The sequence below is a fragment of the Melozone crissalis genome, unplaced genomic scaffold, assembly GCF_028551555.1.
Source record: "Melozone crissalis strain CALT ecotype California unplaced genomic scaffold, PUWL_Pcris_2 ptg000056l_1, whole genome shotgun sequence".
NCBI lineage: Eukaryota > Metazoa > Chordata > Aves > Passeriformes > Passerellidae > Melozone > Melozone crissalis.
The window spans coordinates 597,216-612,461 of record NW_026535834.1 but is presented as its reverse complement, the minus strand read 5'-3'; the positions used below and the strand labels follow the sequence as shown (position 1 = coordinate 612,461).

General features: G+C 47.8%; 1 protein-coding gene across 2 annotated transcripts in view; it reads right to left on the bottom strand.

The window, feature by feature from the left end:
- TNFAIP2 (TNF alpha induced protein 2) overlaps positions 1-15,246 on the bottom strand; it is a 121,255-nt gene that overhangs the window by 13,023 nt on the left and 92,986 nt on the right. The window contains exon 1 of one of the 2 annotated variants that reach the window (XM_054286732.1): positions 3,150-3,220. The exons of the other annotated variant lie outside the window; for it this stretch is intronic. The gene's annotated coding sequence lies outside the window, so the exon portion shown is untranslated. Of the gene's footprint in view, positions 1-3,149; positions 3,221-15,246 lie in introns of those variants that run through there. 2 annotated transcript variants of the gene reach the window in all.

Genomic DNA, 15,246 nt, shown 5'->3' with positions numbered 1-15,246 from the left:
TGCTCCTGCTCAGCGTATCTTGGCTTTGGCTTTGATGGCTGCAGGCTGCTCCTCTATGCCTGTGCTCTTCTCACAAATCAAAGCCTGCTAAAACTCCAGCAGGCTTCTAATTTTTTTAGCAGGAGAAATGCTAAATCATTTCCCAGAACTCAAATTCAGGTCTTAGGAAATGTAACGATTTGAGGTCAAGAGTTAACATCGTTCCCAACTCAGTATTATTGCTAATTTACTGTTATCATAGTCATCCTCATTATTGTTATTTGGCAACATGGTTTGTGCCAGGGGAGCCTTTAGCTCCAATTATTTCTGACACAGCATATTCAGCTCCTGGTTTCAAACCAGAAGGCAGCACACGCTCTGCCACCCTGTCCAGATGCCCTGCAGCACTGGGACTGTGGTGCTGTGACTGCTGCTGCAGCTGTGGTGGGATACAGCGAGCTCTCTGCTGATCACAGCACCTACCTCTGAGCTGGAGCTTTTCTGGGGTGGGCAGCAAGGGCAAGGGAAACACTTGGAGCAGAGTCAAGACACAGAAGGACCCAGCCTGGACTCTGGGCACAGTGGCTTCCCATGTTCTCCTTTTCCTCCTCAAAGGAAACAGCCTCTATGCAGAATGATCTCATTGGTCAGGGGTAGCTCATAGTGTGCCAGAGAGCACTCAGGGGAAAAGATTTATTAATTATCCCTATTCTGAATTTTTTTGCTGAACTTTTCCTTGACTTCTTTTTCCTGAGCTGCTGCCAGTATTAACAAGCAATTGTTTGGATTTTTGGTCCTCTCCAGCCTGCTGACATACTAGGTCATGAGGATTTATATCTCGTTTTAGTGGATATCTCCCATTCTCCCACAGCCTCTGAGAAATCCAGAGTTATCTAGCAAAGTTATCTATCTGCCCACACAAGAGAATTGCACTGGGCCAAGCCATCTTTGAAGCAGTAGAGCAGTGCAGGCAGCTTGAGTTTGGAATACCTCAGACCATGTGCTGACACCTAAACAAACTGCTAATTCTTAATTCATCAAAGCAAAGAGTCCAAAAAGATGCCAGACTCATTCTCTGCAAGTTGGGAGCCCTCCTAGGAGGTGAGGGGTTTTTCCTACCATTTCTGTTATCTGGGGTAAGTACTGAAGGGAGACACCACAAATCTGGGGGGGTCTCACTTGGCTTTGCCTGGGAAATCACAGCCTATAGAAGAGCTGGGCCACCCAGAGCCCACCTTGACCCTCTACTGTGCTGCTCACATCCATAGTCCCATCTGCAGACCCCCATGAGACACCCAGCACCCAGTATGTGCTCCAGCAGCGTCCTGATGGTAGCCAAGCTCTGCTCCTAATGGGGAGCTGAGGGAAAACAAAACTTGTCTCCAGTAAAGAAGCCAAGGCAGGAGCATAAACTGCCCAGAGGACTCAATCCCTGTGCCCCAGCATCACCAGGCTGCCCTACAGGGCTGGGGGTGATGGGGAACCCAAGGGATTCAGGGGAACGGCAGTGGCAAAGCAGGCAGAGGACCCCAGGGCATCTCATCTGGCATGAGAGAGATGCTTTAAGCCAGCATAAAACCATGTGTAGATACAGCTGTGCAGTGCAGCAGTCATTTCCAAATGAGACTCTGATTTCCCTAAATTACTGACACACCTGAAAACCATCCAGTAAACCATCATCTCCTGTTGGTTTTGAGAATCTTTCAAACAGAGAAAGAGAAAATTCTATGTATACACTGTTATTGGGAAAAAGCAGAGAGAATGCACTGCAATACCCTCATTTTTTCTTCTTCCTTCAAGTCTGAGCAGCATAATTTTGAACTGTTGCTGCTAAAAGAGCAACCAACTGCTGCTGTCTAGAGTTTTATTTTCATAATAAAAAAGTTTTTAGTTCCAAAGCCAAATCCTTCCTTAAGGCCTGGAGTTTGCAAAGTTCACTGCTAGAGCTAACAGCGACTGAGAAGATAAACAAATTCCTGGGAGCTTCTCTCAGCACTTTCAAATTCTTTGGCTTTCCAAGCATCTCTTATAGAGAGGGTGAATGAAGCAAACCCAAACCTGAGCTCTCTGCTCTCTTGTGATTTGCTTTATCAGAACTGAAAAGCCTCAAAGTCCCTTGGTAGGGGGCAGGCAGCTGACACTTTGGACAGTGTTTCTTCAGGTTTTCCATCTGAACTTGGGTGTCAAAGTGAGGCACCATGGCTTCTAGATCAGCCATATGCTCCAGTCACAGAAAGTCTTTTCTTCACCCTGAAGCACCCTCAAAGAAATTCTGCTTTGAACACACCAAGGATCCTAACCCTGGGGCTGAATTTTTCAATTTGTGCTGAGAAGCTGATGCAATGGATATGGGGCTGCTGCACAAAGACAGAAGGAAGTTTCTACAGGCTTTTCAGTGCTCTGGGAAAAGGAAGGTCCAAGGAGCTGTGGGACATCCCTGACAAAGAAAAAGCAGTCACAAAAGGGCAAGCATGGCAATGCAGAAATGTGCCAGCTTGGCACAGTGACCCTGGCAGGGTGCAAGTCCCAGGGGCTGCCCAGGGCCATCCAGGGTCCAGGCTCTGAAATGGTGTTTTTTCAGGGTAGCCAAACTGAGTGAATCACAGTCCAATTACTTTCCTGTGGTTTGGGGGAAAACCACTTCCTTTAAATAAAGACAAAGAAGAGAGGGCAGAAGTGCCACACTGGATCTGAAATTCAGTGCCAGATCTGGGTTTAGGACGCTTTGGTGCCCAGTACCTACATCTGGATTTTGGGAAAGGTGTTGGAAGGCAGAAGGGTAGGAAGGAGGTGAATGGTTTGCAGTAGTCACTGCTTGAGTCTGTGCCCTGAAATTTAGGGGAAAAGTAGCACAAATCAGACCCAGCTGTCACAATGGAATTACCAGGCATATGTCCTTGCGGTGCCCAGCCCTGGGATATGCCAGGAGCTGCTGTCCTGCCAGCGGTCCGATTTATTCCCCATTTTGATAATTACAAGGTGGGGCTGAAACCCGTCCCTGTGCCAGGCAACCCACCCTCCGTGGGTGCCCCTCGTTCCCCACTCTCGGAGCCAGCAGAGCCCCCGAGCTGCCCAGCAATGAGCCCGGAGCGGGGCAGCGCCTCGGGAGAAGCGGGAGACGCCGGCCCGAGGGGAAGGGGAAGGGAAAGACCCGAGGCTGACGGACTTACTCAGCGGCGGCTCCCGGGCGGCGGGGCTGGGCGCGGGCCAGCGGCACTGTCACTGTCACCGGCACTGTCACACGGTCTGCGCCCGGGGCGGGGGCAGCCCGGCTATAAGGGGAGGAAAGCGGGGGCGGGACCGGCTGCTGGGAAACTCCAGTTGCACCTCCCCTCGAGAGAAGGGAAGCGAGAAATCCCCTCCCGGGGAAGCGGCCGGCCGCGCGGCGCCTGGTGCCGGGGGTCGGTCCGTCCGAGGGGCTGAGCCCTGTCCCGACAGGGCGCTGGATGATGCCGGGCCCTGCCCTCACTGCCCCAGGGCTTGGCTGAGGGATGTGTCCCACTGCGGACTTGGAAATGCCGTCAGGGATAGAGCAGGTGCCTCCAAAACTGCCGTGTTCTGCACCTGAGGTGGTCATCTCTGGGTGTGCAAGCAGCCCGGGGAATGAGGAAAGGGGCCTGAGACGGCAAGTTGAACATGAGCCAGCAGTGCCCTGGCAGCCAGGAGGGACAGCCGTGTCCTGGGGGGGATCAGGCACAGCATCGCCAGCCGGGCAAGGGAGGGAGGGGATTGTCCTGCTCTGCTCTGCACTGGGGCCACCTCACCTCGAGTGCTGGGGGCAGTTTTGGGTGCCACAATATAAGACAGTCATAAACTATTAGTGTCCAAAGGAGAGCAACAAAGATGGTGAAGGGTCTGGAAGGGAAGCCAAATGTGGAGCAGTTGAGGTCACTAGACTTGTTCAGCCTGGAGAAGACAAGACTTAGGGAGACCTCACCACAGCCTACAGCCTCCTCACAAAGGGAAAGAGATCACTTTCTGATGGCCACCAGAGACAGGACCCAAGGGAATGGCCTGAAGCTGTGCCAGGGGAGGTTTAGGAACAGGTTCTTCACGCAGAGGGTGGAACAGGATCCCCAGGGAAGTAGTCATGGTATCAAGAGTTCAAAAAGCATTTGGGCCATGCTCTCAGACACATGGTGTGACTTTTGAGTTTGTCCAGTGCAGAAATGGGTGTTGGACTTCATACAGGTCTTCTCCAATCAGGATATTCCATGATCCTTGAAAGCTTTGCTTTCTGAGCAGGGCACTGCCACCAGCAGGCGGCTGGGGATGAGGTGCATGACTGAAAGCACAGCTGCCTGTATCTGGGTCCTGCATGGTGCCTTCCCCAGAGCAGGGCTCATGGCACTTCCCATGGAAACATGAACACCCTCCTGCACCTTCAGAGTGGGGATTGACTCTCTGCCTAGAGACTGAAAAGGACAGGCTGCCTTCCTTACCCCAAAGACTCTGAAAGTCTGTGTTCCACTTGTGGATGGGAGACGTTCATGAGACTTTCAGTACTTGAAGGGGACTTATAAGAAGGATGGGGACAAAGGTTTTAGCAGGGCCTGTGTTAATAGGACAAGGGGTAATGGTTTGGAGCTGAAGAAGGGTTGATTTAGATGATAGAAAAGGAAGACATATTTTATTATGAGGGTTATGAAACACTGGAACAGGTTGCCCAGAGAGGTGAGAGTTGCTCTCTCCCTGGATACATTCAAGGTCAAGTTGGACAGGGATCTGAGCAACCTGATGTAGCTGAAGATGTCCCTGCTCATTGCAGGGAGGTTGGACTAGACTACCTTCAAAGATCTCTTGTAACCTAAACTATTCCATGATTCTGTGACTTGTTTTCCTTATTTCTGTTCCTGATTTCTAGCCACCAGAATCCCTGGCCATGGAGTGTGGTTCCTCTGTTACCTGGAGAAGCATGCTGCCACAGCAGGGCTGGCTGGAGGGCCAGGGTGACAGCAATGGCTGTGGGGGCCTTTGCAGAGGGTCTGCGAAGGCTGTGAGGGATGTCCTGTTCCTTGCTTAGATAGCTTCAATGGGAAGCATCTTCTGCACATGTCTGGATGAGATCTGGGTTGAAGCAGTTGCCCTGCAGGCAGAAAATCAAAATGTTGTGGTCCTGCAGAGCCTACCTCTTCCCCCTTTCCTGGGAAGCTGCTGTGGGACAGGGAGTGGGGCAGGTAGAAAGTCCAAGTGCCTGGTTACCTTGCTTGGGAGAATTTCTGTTTTACATCTGATAGCTTTGGTCTGATGCAAAATGTAAAAAATGGTCTAGGGATTTAAATGTGAGTGTGAACAATGAGCTTGTGGTGCTCCTGATGCCCACATTCAGCACCTGTGTGGTCACAAAGCTTCTGGAGGGGCTACTCAGGTCCTGTGTGGGGACATCCCCAGCAGCAGACATGGTCTGGAGCCATGGTTTGTGCTGGAAGGAGGTGCCCACTGTGCATTGGCACAGTGCTGGAGAGCAGATGCCTCTCCTGGTCTGTGCTTTTTGGCAAGCATCCTATCTGCTGGCACAGCCACTTTCCTCTCTGGCACTCTTTCCAAGAAGTCCATGGTAGCAGGGAAAAACCTCACCCTCAGCAATGTCTGCCAAGACAGGAAGCAGAAGCAGAGGGGCCGCCCTGATGGGCAAACCCATGATCTGGAAAGCACTGATTCATGTCATGCCAGCCTTTGGCTGCGCTGGGCAGGGGGTTCCCCTCTGGGATTGCCCCAGGGTTGGGTCCCCTTAGTCCTTGACAACCAGTGACCAGGAATAACCATGGTCACAGGATGGAAATGTTGGGTGCCACATTAGCCTGAAAGTCATTGGAAACAGTGCAAGATTTGGCCCTGGAGTGCTGAAACTTCCTCTGTATTTCATCACACTCCACTCTTCCACTGCCCGTGAGAAAGGGAGAGGAGGCAAGGTTTGAAATTTGCAGTTAGAGCTGGTTTGGGGACAGCTGGAGGTGAGCTTGATGCTGCATCCAACGACCTTTTCATGTAGGAGGTGAAGGAATATGGCTCCTGGGAGGAACCAGGGTGTCTGGTGTGGTCCAAGGGTTACACACACACACAGAGCTCTGGGCATGGCTGGGGAGACAGTGTCAGTGTTTGTGACTGTCTGGAAGCAGAGCATGCTGTTCTGGATGCAGGAGGGAACCTGGGGCTGGTTCTTCACATCCTCAATTATGTGATCCCTGAAGGAGGCAGGGATGTCTGTCACAGATGTGGTGGGAATCTGCATTGGGAAGTGGCTCAGTGACACATCTCAGACCCACTGAAACCTCTCTATAAATATTCAGAGGGTCTTTGCACCTGGTTCAGACAAATGTCTCATCGCCAGATTACCCACTAGGGGCCCTGACCGTAGGAGACTCTTGCAGTTAGGGATGGGAGAAGTCAAAGGAGTCTGATGCTCAGCTGGTACACACCTGCACCAAATGTAGCTGCAGATTTGTGAGCATCCTGGGTTGTTTTCTTGAATAAATGTTCGTATAGAATGATTTTTGTAGGATCCAAATTAGATTCATGTAATGGGATCTGTTGCTGGGCCTCATCTCCATCTGTTTTAAGTTAATTTCAGCGGGGTCAGGGCATTCAGAGAGGAGAACAAAAAGCACCTTGCAATTAGGTTTTAAATGAAAAATATAGAGTTTGGGTGTCATCCCCTGGCTACCCTTGTTTACCCAAACCAAATGTATCACAGCACTTTGACCTCCTGCTGTTCAGCAGCATGACATTGCTGGTCTGTGTAACCTGGTTCCTGACACAATTGTCTTGTACCTACTTAAACAATATTGGGTGGTGGGTAACCAAGTTCAACCAGGCTGCACATCTTCCAGTGCTGCACAGGAACTTTTCTGTGCTAACTACTCAGTGCACTGCACAGGGCTACACTGATATCTGTTTATCAGTGTTTATAGTTCTTAGAAGTTAACTGAAGTCTGGAATCCCTGGAAGTCTGGAATCCCTGGAGAATCCTCACTTCTCCAATACACAGGATATATTTCTCACCTGGAACTTACACTTAAAAGCAAGATGTGCTTCAGAGATTTTTAACTTTATTTTGCAGCTGCTTCCTTACTTTTGAACAGTGACTTGCATAGGATTGTTTCCCCCTTCTCGGTTGAGCATCAAAGTCAATTTTACTGCCAGTCCTAATATCCAAATTTAGCTGAGCAAGAGCCTGCAAATGGGGTGTGTCTCTACTAGAAAACGTTGTGAATTCTTTGCATTAGACAGTGAAAGATCTACCTGTGAAAATGAAGATACTACCAACAATAAGCATTTATAAGGAGATTATTTTTGAAGTGTGGTTTTAATTTCCTCTTTCAGGGTCCTGAAAGCTGTTATCCTCATTGTTAGCTAAAGGTGTGTCAAGAAGCAGATTGTCATGAGGGTAAAGATTTTCTTCCTGGAGTCCATTAATTCAATATGCTTATTCATTGAATGGTATTTGAGATTTTTGTTCAAACTTGTTTTTATTATCTTTATTACCAGACAGGGAAGATAGTAACATTCCTGTGGGATTTTCTACGAGTTTAACTCATTTGCACAGAGCAATTCCAGCTGTGCATGTTTCAGAGTAGAAAAGCAGCAGGTCTGGGTGCAGGTGGCTGGCAGCAGCTTTCTGAGTAAGCAGGCACTCCTTGCCACCTTCTGCTGGGAATATGTGGCTATCTCCTGGAGCTGGGGGGCACACAAAGCCCAAGCAGAGGGGCCTGAGTTGGTGCTTGGAAGAGTCAGTAAATACTCTCAGTGTGGGGCTGGACTGGAAAATCAAGGTCAGGTAATGTCCAGCAGCTTTTCCATGTGGGATGGGGTGTGCAGCAGCTTGGGGAGGGAAATAGAGAAGGATGTCCCTAGGGTGGCTGACCTTCCTGCAGTGCTGGGGGAGGCATGTGAGGCAGTGTGGGGTGAGGGTGCATGTGCTATGACACGAGCTGCTTGTAGCTCATTGCTTTTCATCCTCCTGGGCTGGGAAATAGCTCTTTTATTTCTGTGCACTGTGGGATAATTTTATAGAAGTGGGGTCACGTGCAGAAAGGGGTAGCAGAAGAGGATTTGGGGTCCTCATTAGAATGTGAGGTAAAAGACCAAGAAATCATACCTGCCACATTTCTCTGTCTCTTTTGAAAACTTTACTAAGTTTTAGGTCAGCAAAATAATGAAAGTTTGAGTTCTGAAGGCTGGCTCAGCTCTGCAGACCAGAGCAATGTCAGCTAGGCCACGAAGGAGCCCAGTTCTTTTCTGTGAGTACAGGGACATGAGAGGTCAGTGAAATGTGGAGGAACTTGCTGGCTCCAAAGGCACTGTCACTGCTCAGCAGCTGGGACAGAGCAGCCAGTAAGTGGTTGGAGGTCTGGAAGAGGTCGATCCAGCTTTCAAGACTTTTGTGCGTTTTAACTTTGATCACTTGGGTCAGCTTGCAACAATATTATTTCCAAATGATTGAGGTGTCTTCCTCTCCCCTTTTTGTGATGACTACAGGTAATAAAAAGGATTTCTTTTTCTCCATCAGCAACCAGGCTGAGAAGAGCTATGTGTATATACCAAATGTTGGCCTTACAGCATAGGGACAGGAGCAGAGCCTGGGCAATGGGGCTCTGAGTTCACCAGCAGATTGTGTCACTGTGTTTACCACTGAGGGGAAAGTTCCCATGACAGGCCATGCTTTGTGTAAGAGACATAACCAAGGGGTGGTGGGCAAAGATTGGATACCCAGGACTTCCCAGACAATAGCAGAAATCACTAGGATGAAGTTTCACTCTCTGTTCCAGTTTCAGTATGTGTCAGTGAAGTGAGAACCTCCTAGACAGCAGCTAACTGGACTTCCTCTAGGTGCCCTAGAGGAAGGCAAGTGAGTGGAGAGCACCTCCTGGGGTCCAAGTCTGAAACCTTTCAGTGTGAGGGGGCTGTTGTTTCTAGCCAGTCTGAGACACCTGTGAGACCACAGGATACAACCTCTCACTTTTCCTCTTATTTAGTGACCTTCTTCCCGGCCCCAACTTTGTTTTCATTTGTGCTTTGCAACCCTTGATAATTATGCATGTGCTAAGTTATATGCTTTTAAGTACAACATCCTTTGGCTTTTGAAATTATCACAGAAGCACACCAAGGGATGGATCTCTGCTGTCTTTGAAGCCTTCTCCAAAGAATTCCATGTGCAGCCTATGTTTTGTGGTAGGTGGGGAGAAAACTTTTCACTCACACCTACGGAAGCTCACTCTGAGGTTAAAGGGAACCATCAAGCTGGCCAATCCTAGTATTATCTCACTACTTGAAAGCAAAATGTAAACCCAAGATCTTGAAGCCAACCAATATGAAGTATTTAAATTTAAATTAATTATTTAAATTTAATTTATTTAAATTTAATGTTAATTTAAATTAATTTAAATTAATAATATTTAAATAATAAAACTTACGTAACCTAATGTTCTCAGATCCAAAAAGTTTCTTTCCTTCCTCCTGCAAAATACTTTGTCCTTTCCAACATGGACCCTATTGCCACAGGAAGAATCCTGACCTTGTGCTGAGAAGATTGATCTGCTCATGATTTTTTTAATCCAGGTGTGAAAGCCAAGCAGAACCATGTTCAGCAGAAACATCCCTGGCAGCAGTTTATCTTCATCCTCTTGTCATAATTCTGCCTCTGTTGTCTTCCTCTCCAAGTGATGAAAACCTGTTTTTTCCTAGGTCTGTTTGAAGGAGGTTGGTGTTGGAGGTCTGATGTGCAGCAAAACTGTGATTTGATAACTTCAATAGTGTGAACCCTTCTGGGGAGCTTTTCTACCAGTGGTAGCAGCCTCACACAATGATAGTTTTGTCTCCTCTGGTCATATCTGGACCAAGATAACCCCAGAGAACTGTCCTGATTTTGGTTTCTTCTGGCATTAGAAATACTACATGACTGAGTAATGAACCAGGAGTTCAAACCTGACAGGAATGTCCTAAGCCTTCATCAAAGGAAGGGCTTGCATTCAAGCATGGTCTCTATCCCCATCCTGGTATTCCTGCTTGAGGAGTGGTTGTAGCTGAGGCTGCTGACACCTTTGCTGTGATATTCTGCTGGAGGAGGCATCTGTCCCTGAGGCTGCCCTGGCACCCTCCCCTGGCATTTGAGCGAGGGAGGTGTGCATTTCTGTGGTTACTCTGACATGGAAAGGGAGGAGGGATTCATGTCAGACATTTCTGGCTGGGGGCAGCTGTCCCTGACATGCTCACAATGGGCAGGAGACGTCACGTGCTGGAAGGGAAATCCCCTTGACCTGGCAGCCCTGGCAGCCAGCTGTTCCCAGTTTGCTATCCCTGGACCTTCAGCCAGGCATCTTCATAGCCTGGGAAAAGTCAGCCTTCCCCATGGGTCAGAGGGAGTGATATTGTCCCTGTGTTTGGTGCTGCTTGCAGTCTGATGGGCAGCCTCAACATCTGGCATGTGATGACTTTGAGAGGAACAACAGGTGCTGAGGGAAGGGTGCAGCTTTTTCCTTTTCACCTGAAAGAAACCAGAAGTGTTCTTCCTGTTTGGAAGTTCAGTGTTCTAAGCATAATTCACCCCAGAGGAGTGGGAACTTCTTCCTTCTATCCCGTTCCTGTTGGGAAATGGAGGGCAAATTGTGGGGTCACAGCACCAGGCTTGGGGTTCAGAGCAGATCTGGAGGAGCCCTTGGCTGGGGCCATTGTGGCGAATTCACAACTGCCTGTAGCACAGATGTTCTGAAAAACATGGTTCCTTTGGAGATGGTTCAGGGATCTCTGACTGAAAAGCAGCATTATTTTTAGCATCCCATTTTAAAGGTACTCCAGTGTCCTGTAGTCCTTTCTTTATATCAGCTTACTCTTGTTTCTTTCTATAAACACTGCTTCTCTGTTTACAGCTTCCTAATGCCTTTGAGGTTCAGCATGAAGACACAAGGGGCAGCTCTCTGTGAAACCAGAAAAATTTCTGTGTGTGCTTCCAAGATGCAAGTTCTTTTTCTCACAGTGCCCCTGCATTAAATAGGGGTCTCTAAGTTGGGGACCCTTTTCACTTGTATGTCCTCAGGGGCTAGCATAGCCATGGGCTGAGGGAAGGCAAATGGGAACTGCCTCATCAGTTAAGCTGCAAGAAATGGTGCAAGGAGCCACATTCTGAGCAGCATCAGACACTTGTGCTGTCTGCAATGTGGCTCAGTGCTCCAGATATGATAGCACAGCTGGGCTGCACAGCACAGGGCTGGGTGTCCTGACAGAGCTGCTCTGTCAGCTGAGCCCAGGAGCTGCCAAAACCACCCTGTGTGCTTTCCTGACACCCAGCAGCTCCCGTGGTGTGAGAGGAATGTGCTCATCCATATTTAAGAGCTGGGGCTGGGCCATGCCTGTCCTCACCAGCGCTCAGCTGGTGGATCCTATTCGGTCACCCACGGCTGTATCCGGGCTGGCACAGGGCTTGTGTGCAAGTGATGAGAGGGCTAATTTTAGATCAGGGAATGCAATACTGGAAAGGTCACTGGATGGGACCAAATCCCAACTGGTCCCCATGATGGCAGCAGCATCGTGTTTAGGCCTGGTGGAACTAATGATGACCTCTTTTCACTGCAGTTGTTTTACCCCAGCCCAGGTACCTCCCTTGTGGCCTCTCTTTTTGCCCAGCAGGAAAGGCTGTCCGTGAACTCCCCATCACAGGATGGTGGAAAGTACTGGGGGGAAGCACCCAGGAAACTGCAAAAACAGTATTTCTGTTTAAGGTCTTGACAGTGAAACACCAAGAAGTTCTTCTGTTTTGAACTTCCCTGTGGGTCCTCTAGGTTTTCCCCTTCCTGTTCCCGGCCTCTCTCCTGTGGCATTATGCTCATGTGCCCAGGCAAACTTGGGCTTGATAAGTGGTGCAGAGGGAAGTTTCCAGGGGAAATCCAAGTAGCCATGAGGACAGCCTGTGTTTCAAGCCCTCTGACTCAGCAAGGAGCTTATTGCCTATATTTCACTGTTGAAATCAACAGAGTTATTGCTGCCAAGTTTACTGACAGTAGAGAACAGCCCTTCATTTCTTTGTAAATAGGGACATATTTCTGAAGGAGATTTACAGTTCTCCTGATGACTGAAATTCCCACTGATCAGGCAATGAAATGTTTCTTTTCTCAAAAAAACATCTGAGGAATCTTGTTGGATCTTCAGGGCAATAACATTTTCTTTTGCCTTCCCTGCCTTGGCACAACCTGCACCATAGGGCTGGGTAAGGTGCTTTGCTCCTAGGATTTTTCCCAATAACACAGTGCCCAGACATGGATTCTTCCTAAACCACTTCCTAAAGAGATGGGGTTGTCACAATTATTTTGAACATCACCTTCAGAGAAAAGAGAAAAATATCTAAGGTAAATAAATGTGAGTGCTGGATATGAAATCCAGTGCTGGGATGTAAACTCAATAATTTGTTTGCAGTATGTAAAGATAAGCAGCCCTGTGTGTGTTTTTAACTCCTCCAGGCTTCTCTCTACCTGCATCAGAAAGAAGCTGCTTGACTCATCAGAGGTTGAAAGGGCAAGTTATATACATATATATATTTTATTTTTTTTTTAACCGAGGAAAATAATATTCCTTTGAGGGTTCTGTTTGGTACACCCCATGCAAGCATTTTCCCAGAAATACAGCTGGAACAGCAACAATGCAATTCATTTTTCTTGCTTTGACTAAAACAATGGCATCTAAATCCACACACCAAGGCTGAAGGTCAACTGATTGTGGAGACATAACAGTTCTTGTTTTCAATGGATTGTGAATAACTTTGGGAAATGGAATAGTATTGCTGTGAGTTGTTATGCCTGCCTACAGGCAATTTTTTTAACTAAAGATTTTCTTCTGCTTTGGATGTTTAACAGAACAAAATTAGACATTCATCCAAGTATTCCCACCCTGTTGCAAGGCAAAGAAACCCTCTTTTTTAAAAAATTCACTTAGGAGACACAACCTTGAGCTGTCTTAGTATTGAATCACTCGCAAAAGGCTTTTTGGTGGAAATGAGAAAACACAGACCCAAGGGTCAGGGCCAAAAGCAGAGGAAATTGTGTGTTCAGGTTCAGCCTCCTCCCTGCAGGCAGTGCTGAAATGTCACATGTGGAATTCCATGTGGTGCTTCCAAATAACAGCTCCTTCCTGAGCTTGCTGGGAGAACATCTTACCACTGGCAAATCCAGCCTTTGAGCTGTTTGGGCTGTTGTTTCTCTCCCTGTCTGCTCACAGACAGCGCTCCCATCATCCCAGGAATGGTCTTTGTTTCAGAGAGTGACTAACAGCTGCCTAGCAAGGCACAGGGTAGATTCAGCCTTGAGTTCACTTAGGGAAAGAGGCACCGTGGGCTTTTGCTGGTGCTTTGGAGGCTCAAGGCCCTTTTGTTTGAAGAGCTCTCAAGATGAAAGCGTGAGCAATTCATTCCTGAGCTCCAGCTGGGACTGTGAGGGGAAGATGACGGTCCACGAGTGCATGACGTGCTTTTGGAGACGAAAGCCACCAGACTTTTGGCCTTGTGCTGCCTCATGAATCCCTGATGATTAATTCCATGATTGCCTCTTACCCATTCAATGAATTTCTATTCATAGCACAGTTCTCTCAGGAAATATTTTTTCCCCAAGTTTTGGAAAAAAGTATTGAGAAGTTGTGAGCTCCCTCACTCAGGAAATGATCCCCAGGACTTTGTGCCTTGCTCAAGGTGCTGGACTTGTGTGATTAGTTTGATTTTCCCTTCATTTCAGTTCTGGGATTACCCATGATGTGCTTCACCAGGAAGTACTGTTGGATAGGAGCCATCTGGTCTCGTGGAAGGTGTCCCTGTTCATGGCAGGTGGGTTGGAATGAGCTTACCTTTGGCATCCCTTCCAATTCTAACCATCCTATGATTCTGTAAAATCCCCTGGTGGTAGGGATGGCATGCTGTCCTCAGCAGTCCAGCCCTGCCAGCAGTAGTGGTGGTTTTGCTGCTAACTTGGGTCTACTTACTTACTTCAGTAGAAGCTTCTCTATGCCTGACCCCCACAGAAAATGGAGAGGAGCACATTCCTTCCCTTTTACAGCCATTTTTTAACCAACTGGAAGACAAATTATCACATCTATGTTCTGTGCCTCCCTTGGAAATACTTCCTTAGTCCATAGACAGAAAAAAGTTGAAGGCCACTGCTCTGCAGTAACCAATATTAAGCAAAGCTCTCATTCTCTATGAATGCAGCTTGTGAAATCATTCCTGGACTGTTTTCTGGGCTTTCTTCTGATTCTCAGCCTCTTTCCCACCTGCAGTTTGCCATCCCCTTCCCTGGGGCTGAGTGCAGCCCCCTTTCTGCCTTCTGGCTTGGTTTGCTTTTTCTGCACTTCTGCACTGTTCACACAAAAGCAGTTCTGTCTTGCCTGGCACCAGTCTCCCCACAGTCCTGGGAACCAAGGCACAGTCCTGCATCCCCTAGCAAAGCCATGGCCTGTCCCCAGTGCCATTATGGAGCTCAGGCAATGGGGCTACTCATGCTGCCAAGCACAATTTCATGCCTGGCCACACATAAACTATGTCTGGTCAAATGTCTTGGCACTTAGGTGCTCGCCTTTAGTCTGCCATTCACTATTTCTGCCTCGTTTAGAAACAGCTGCAATCTCTGTGCAGCTTGCAGGAAAGCCTTACACTGACAATTCAAGACTTTCAGGTAGTATGAAGATGGCAGAAATACTACAAACAGCCTTTTTCCAGAGTTTTCTGTGCCTTACATATTCTTTTCTGGGAAAATGTATTCTAATTGTGTTGTATGAATTTACAAATACAAATTGAGAGTACTACATTGGAAGAGTGTTGGAGGCTATTTGCAGTGCTCTGTGTGACAGGGATCAAGGCAGGCAGGCAAAGTTCATGTGCTCAGTGTCCTCAAGCTGGGACTAGAGAATGTTCTAGTAGTTTTTTAAAAGTTAATCTACTTTTGCTACCCATTAATGTACATCACCTTTCACCTTTTTCCAGTACTGTCTTTTTTTGCTGTAACAGTAATAGCAAATAGTTTAAATCAATGCTCCAGCAACCTGACTGCTCTCTTGCTCAGGTTTTACGGGGGAGGTGGGCCGATCCCAGTAGTGATGTCATGGTGTCTTTAGCAGTATTACAAAAAATTGTCCTCAAGGAATGGAAATGCACACTGATGCTGAGCAGAGCATTCTTGTATCTGACCAGTACCAAAGAACCAAAAAGACTGGCTTTGGGGCAGTAAATCCAACCAAAACAAGATTTCATGGAGAAAGATGCAAAATACAGAAGATAAATGTTTGCTGACCACTGGT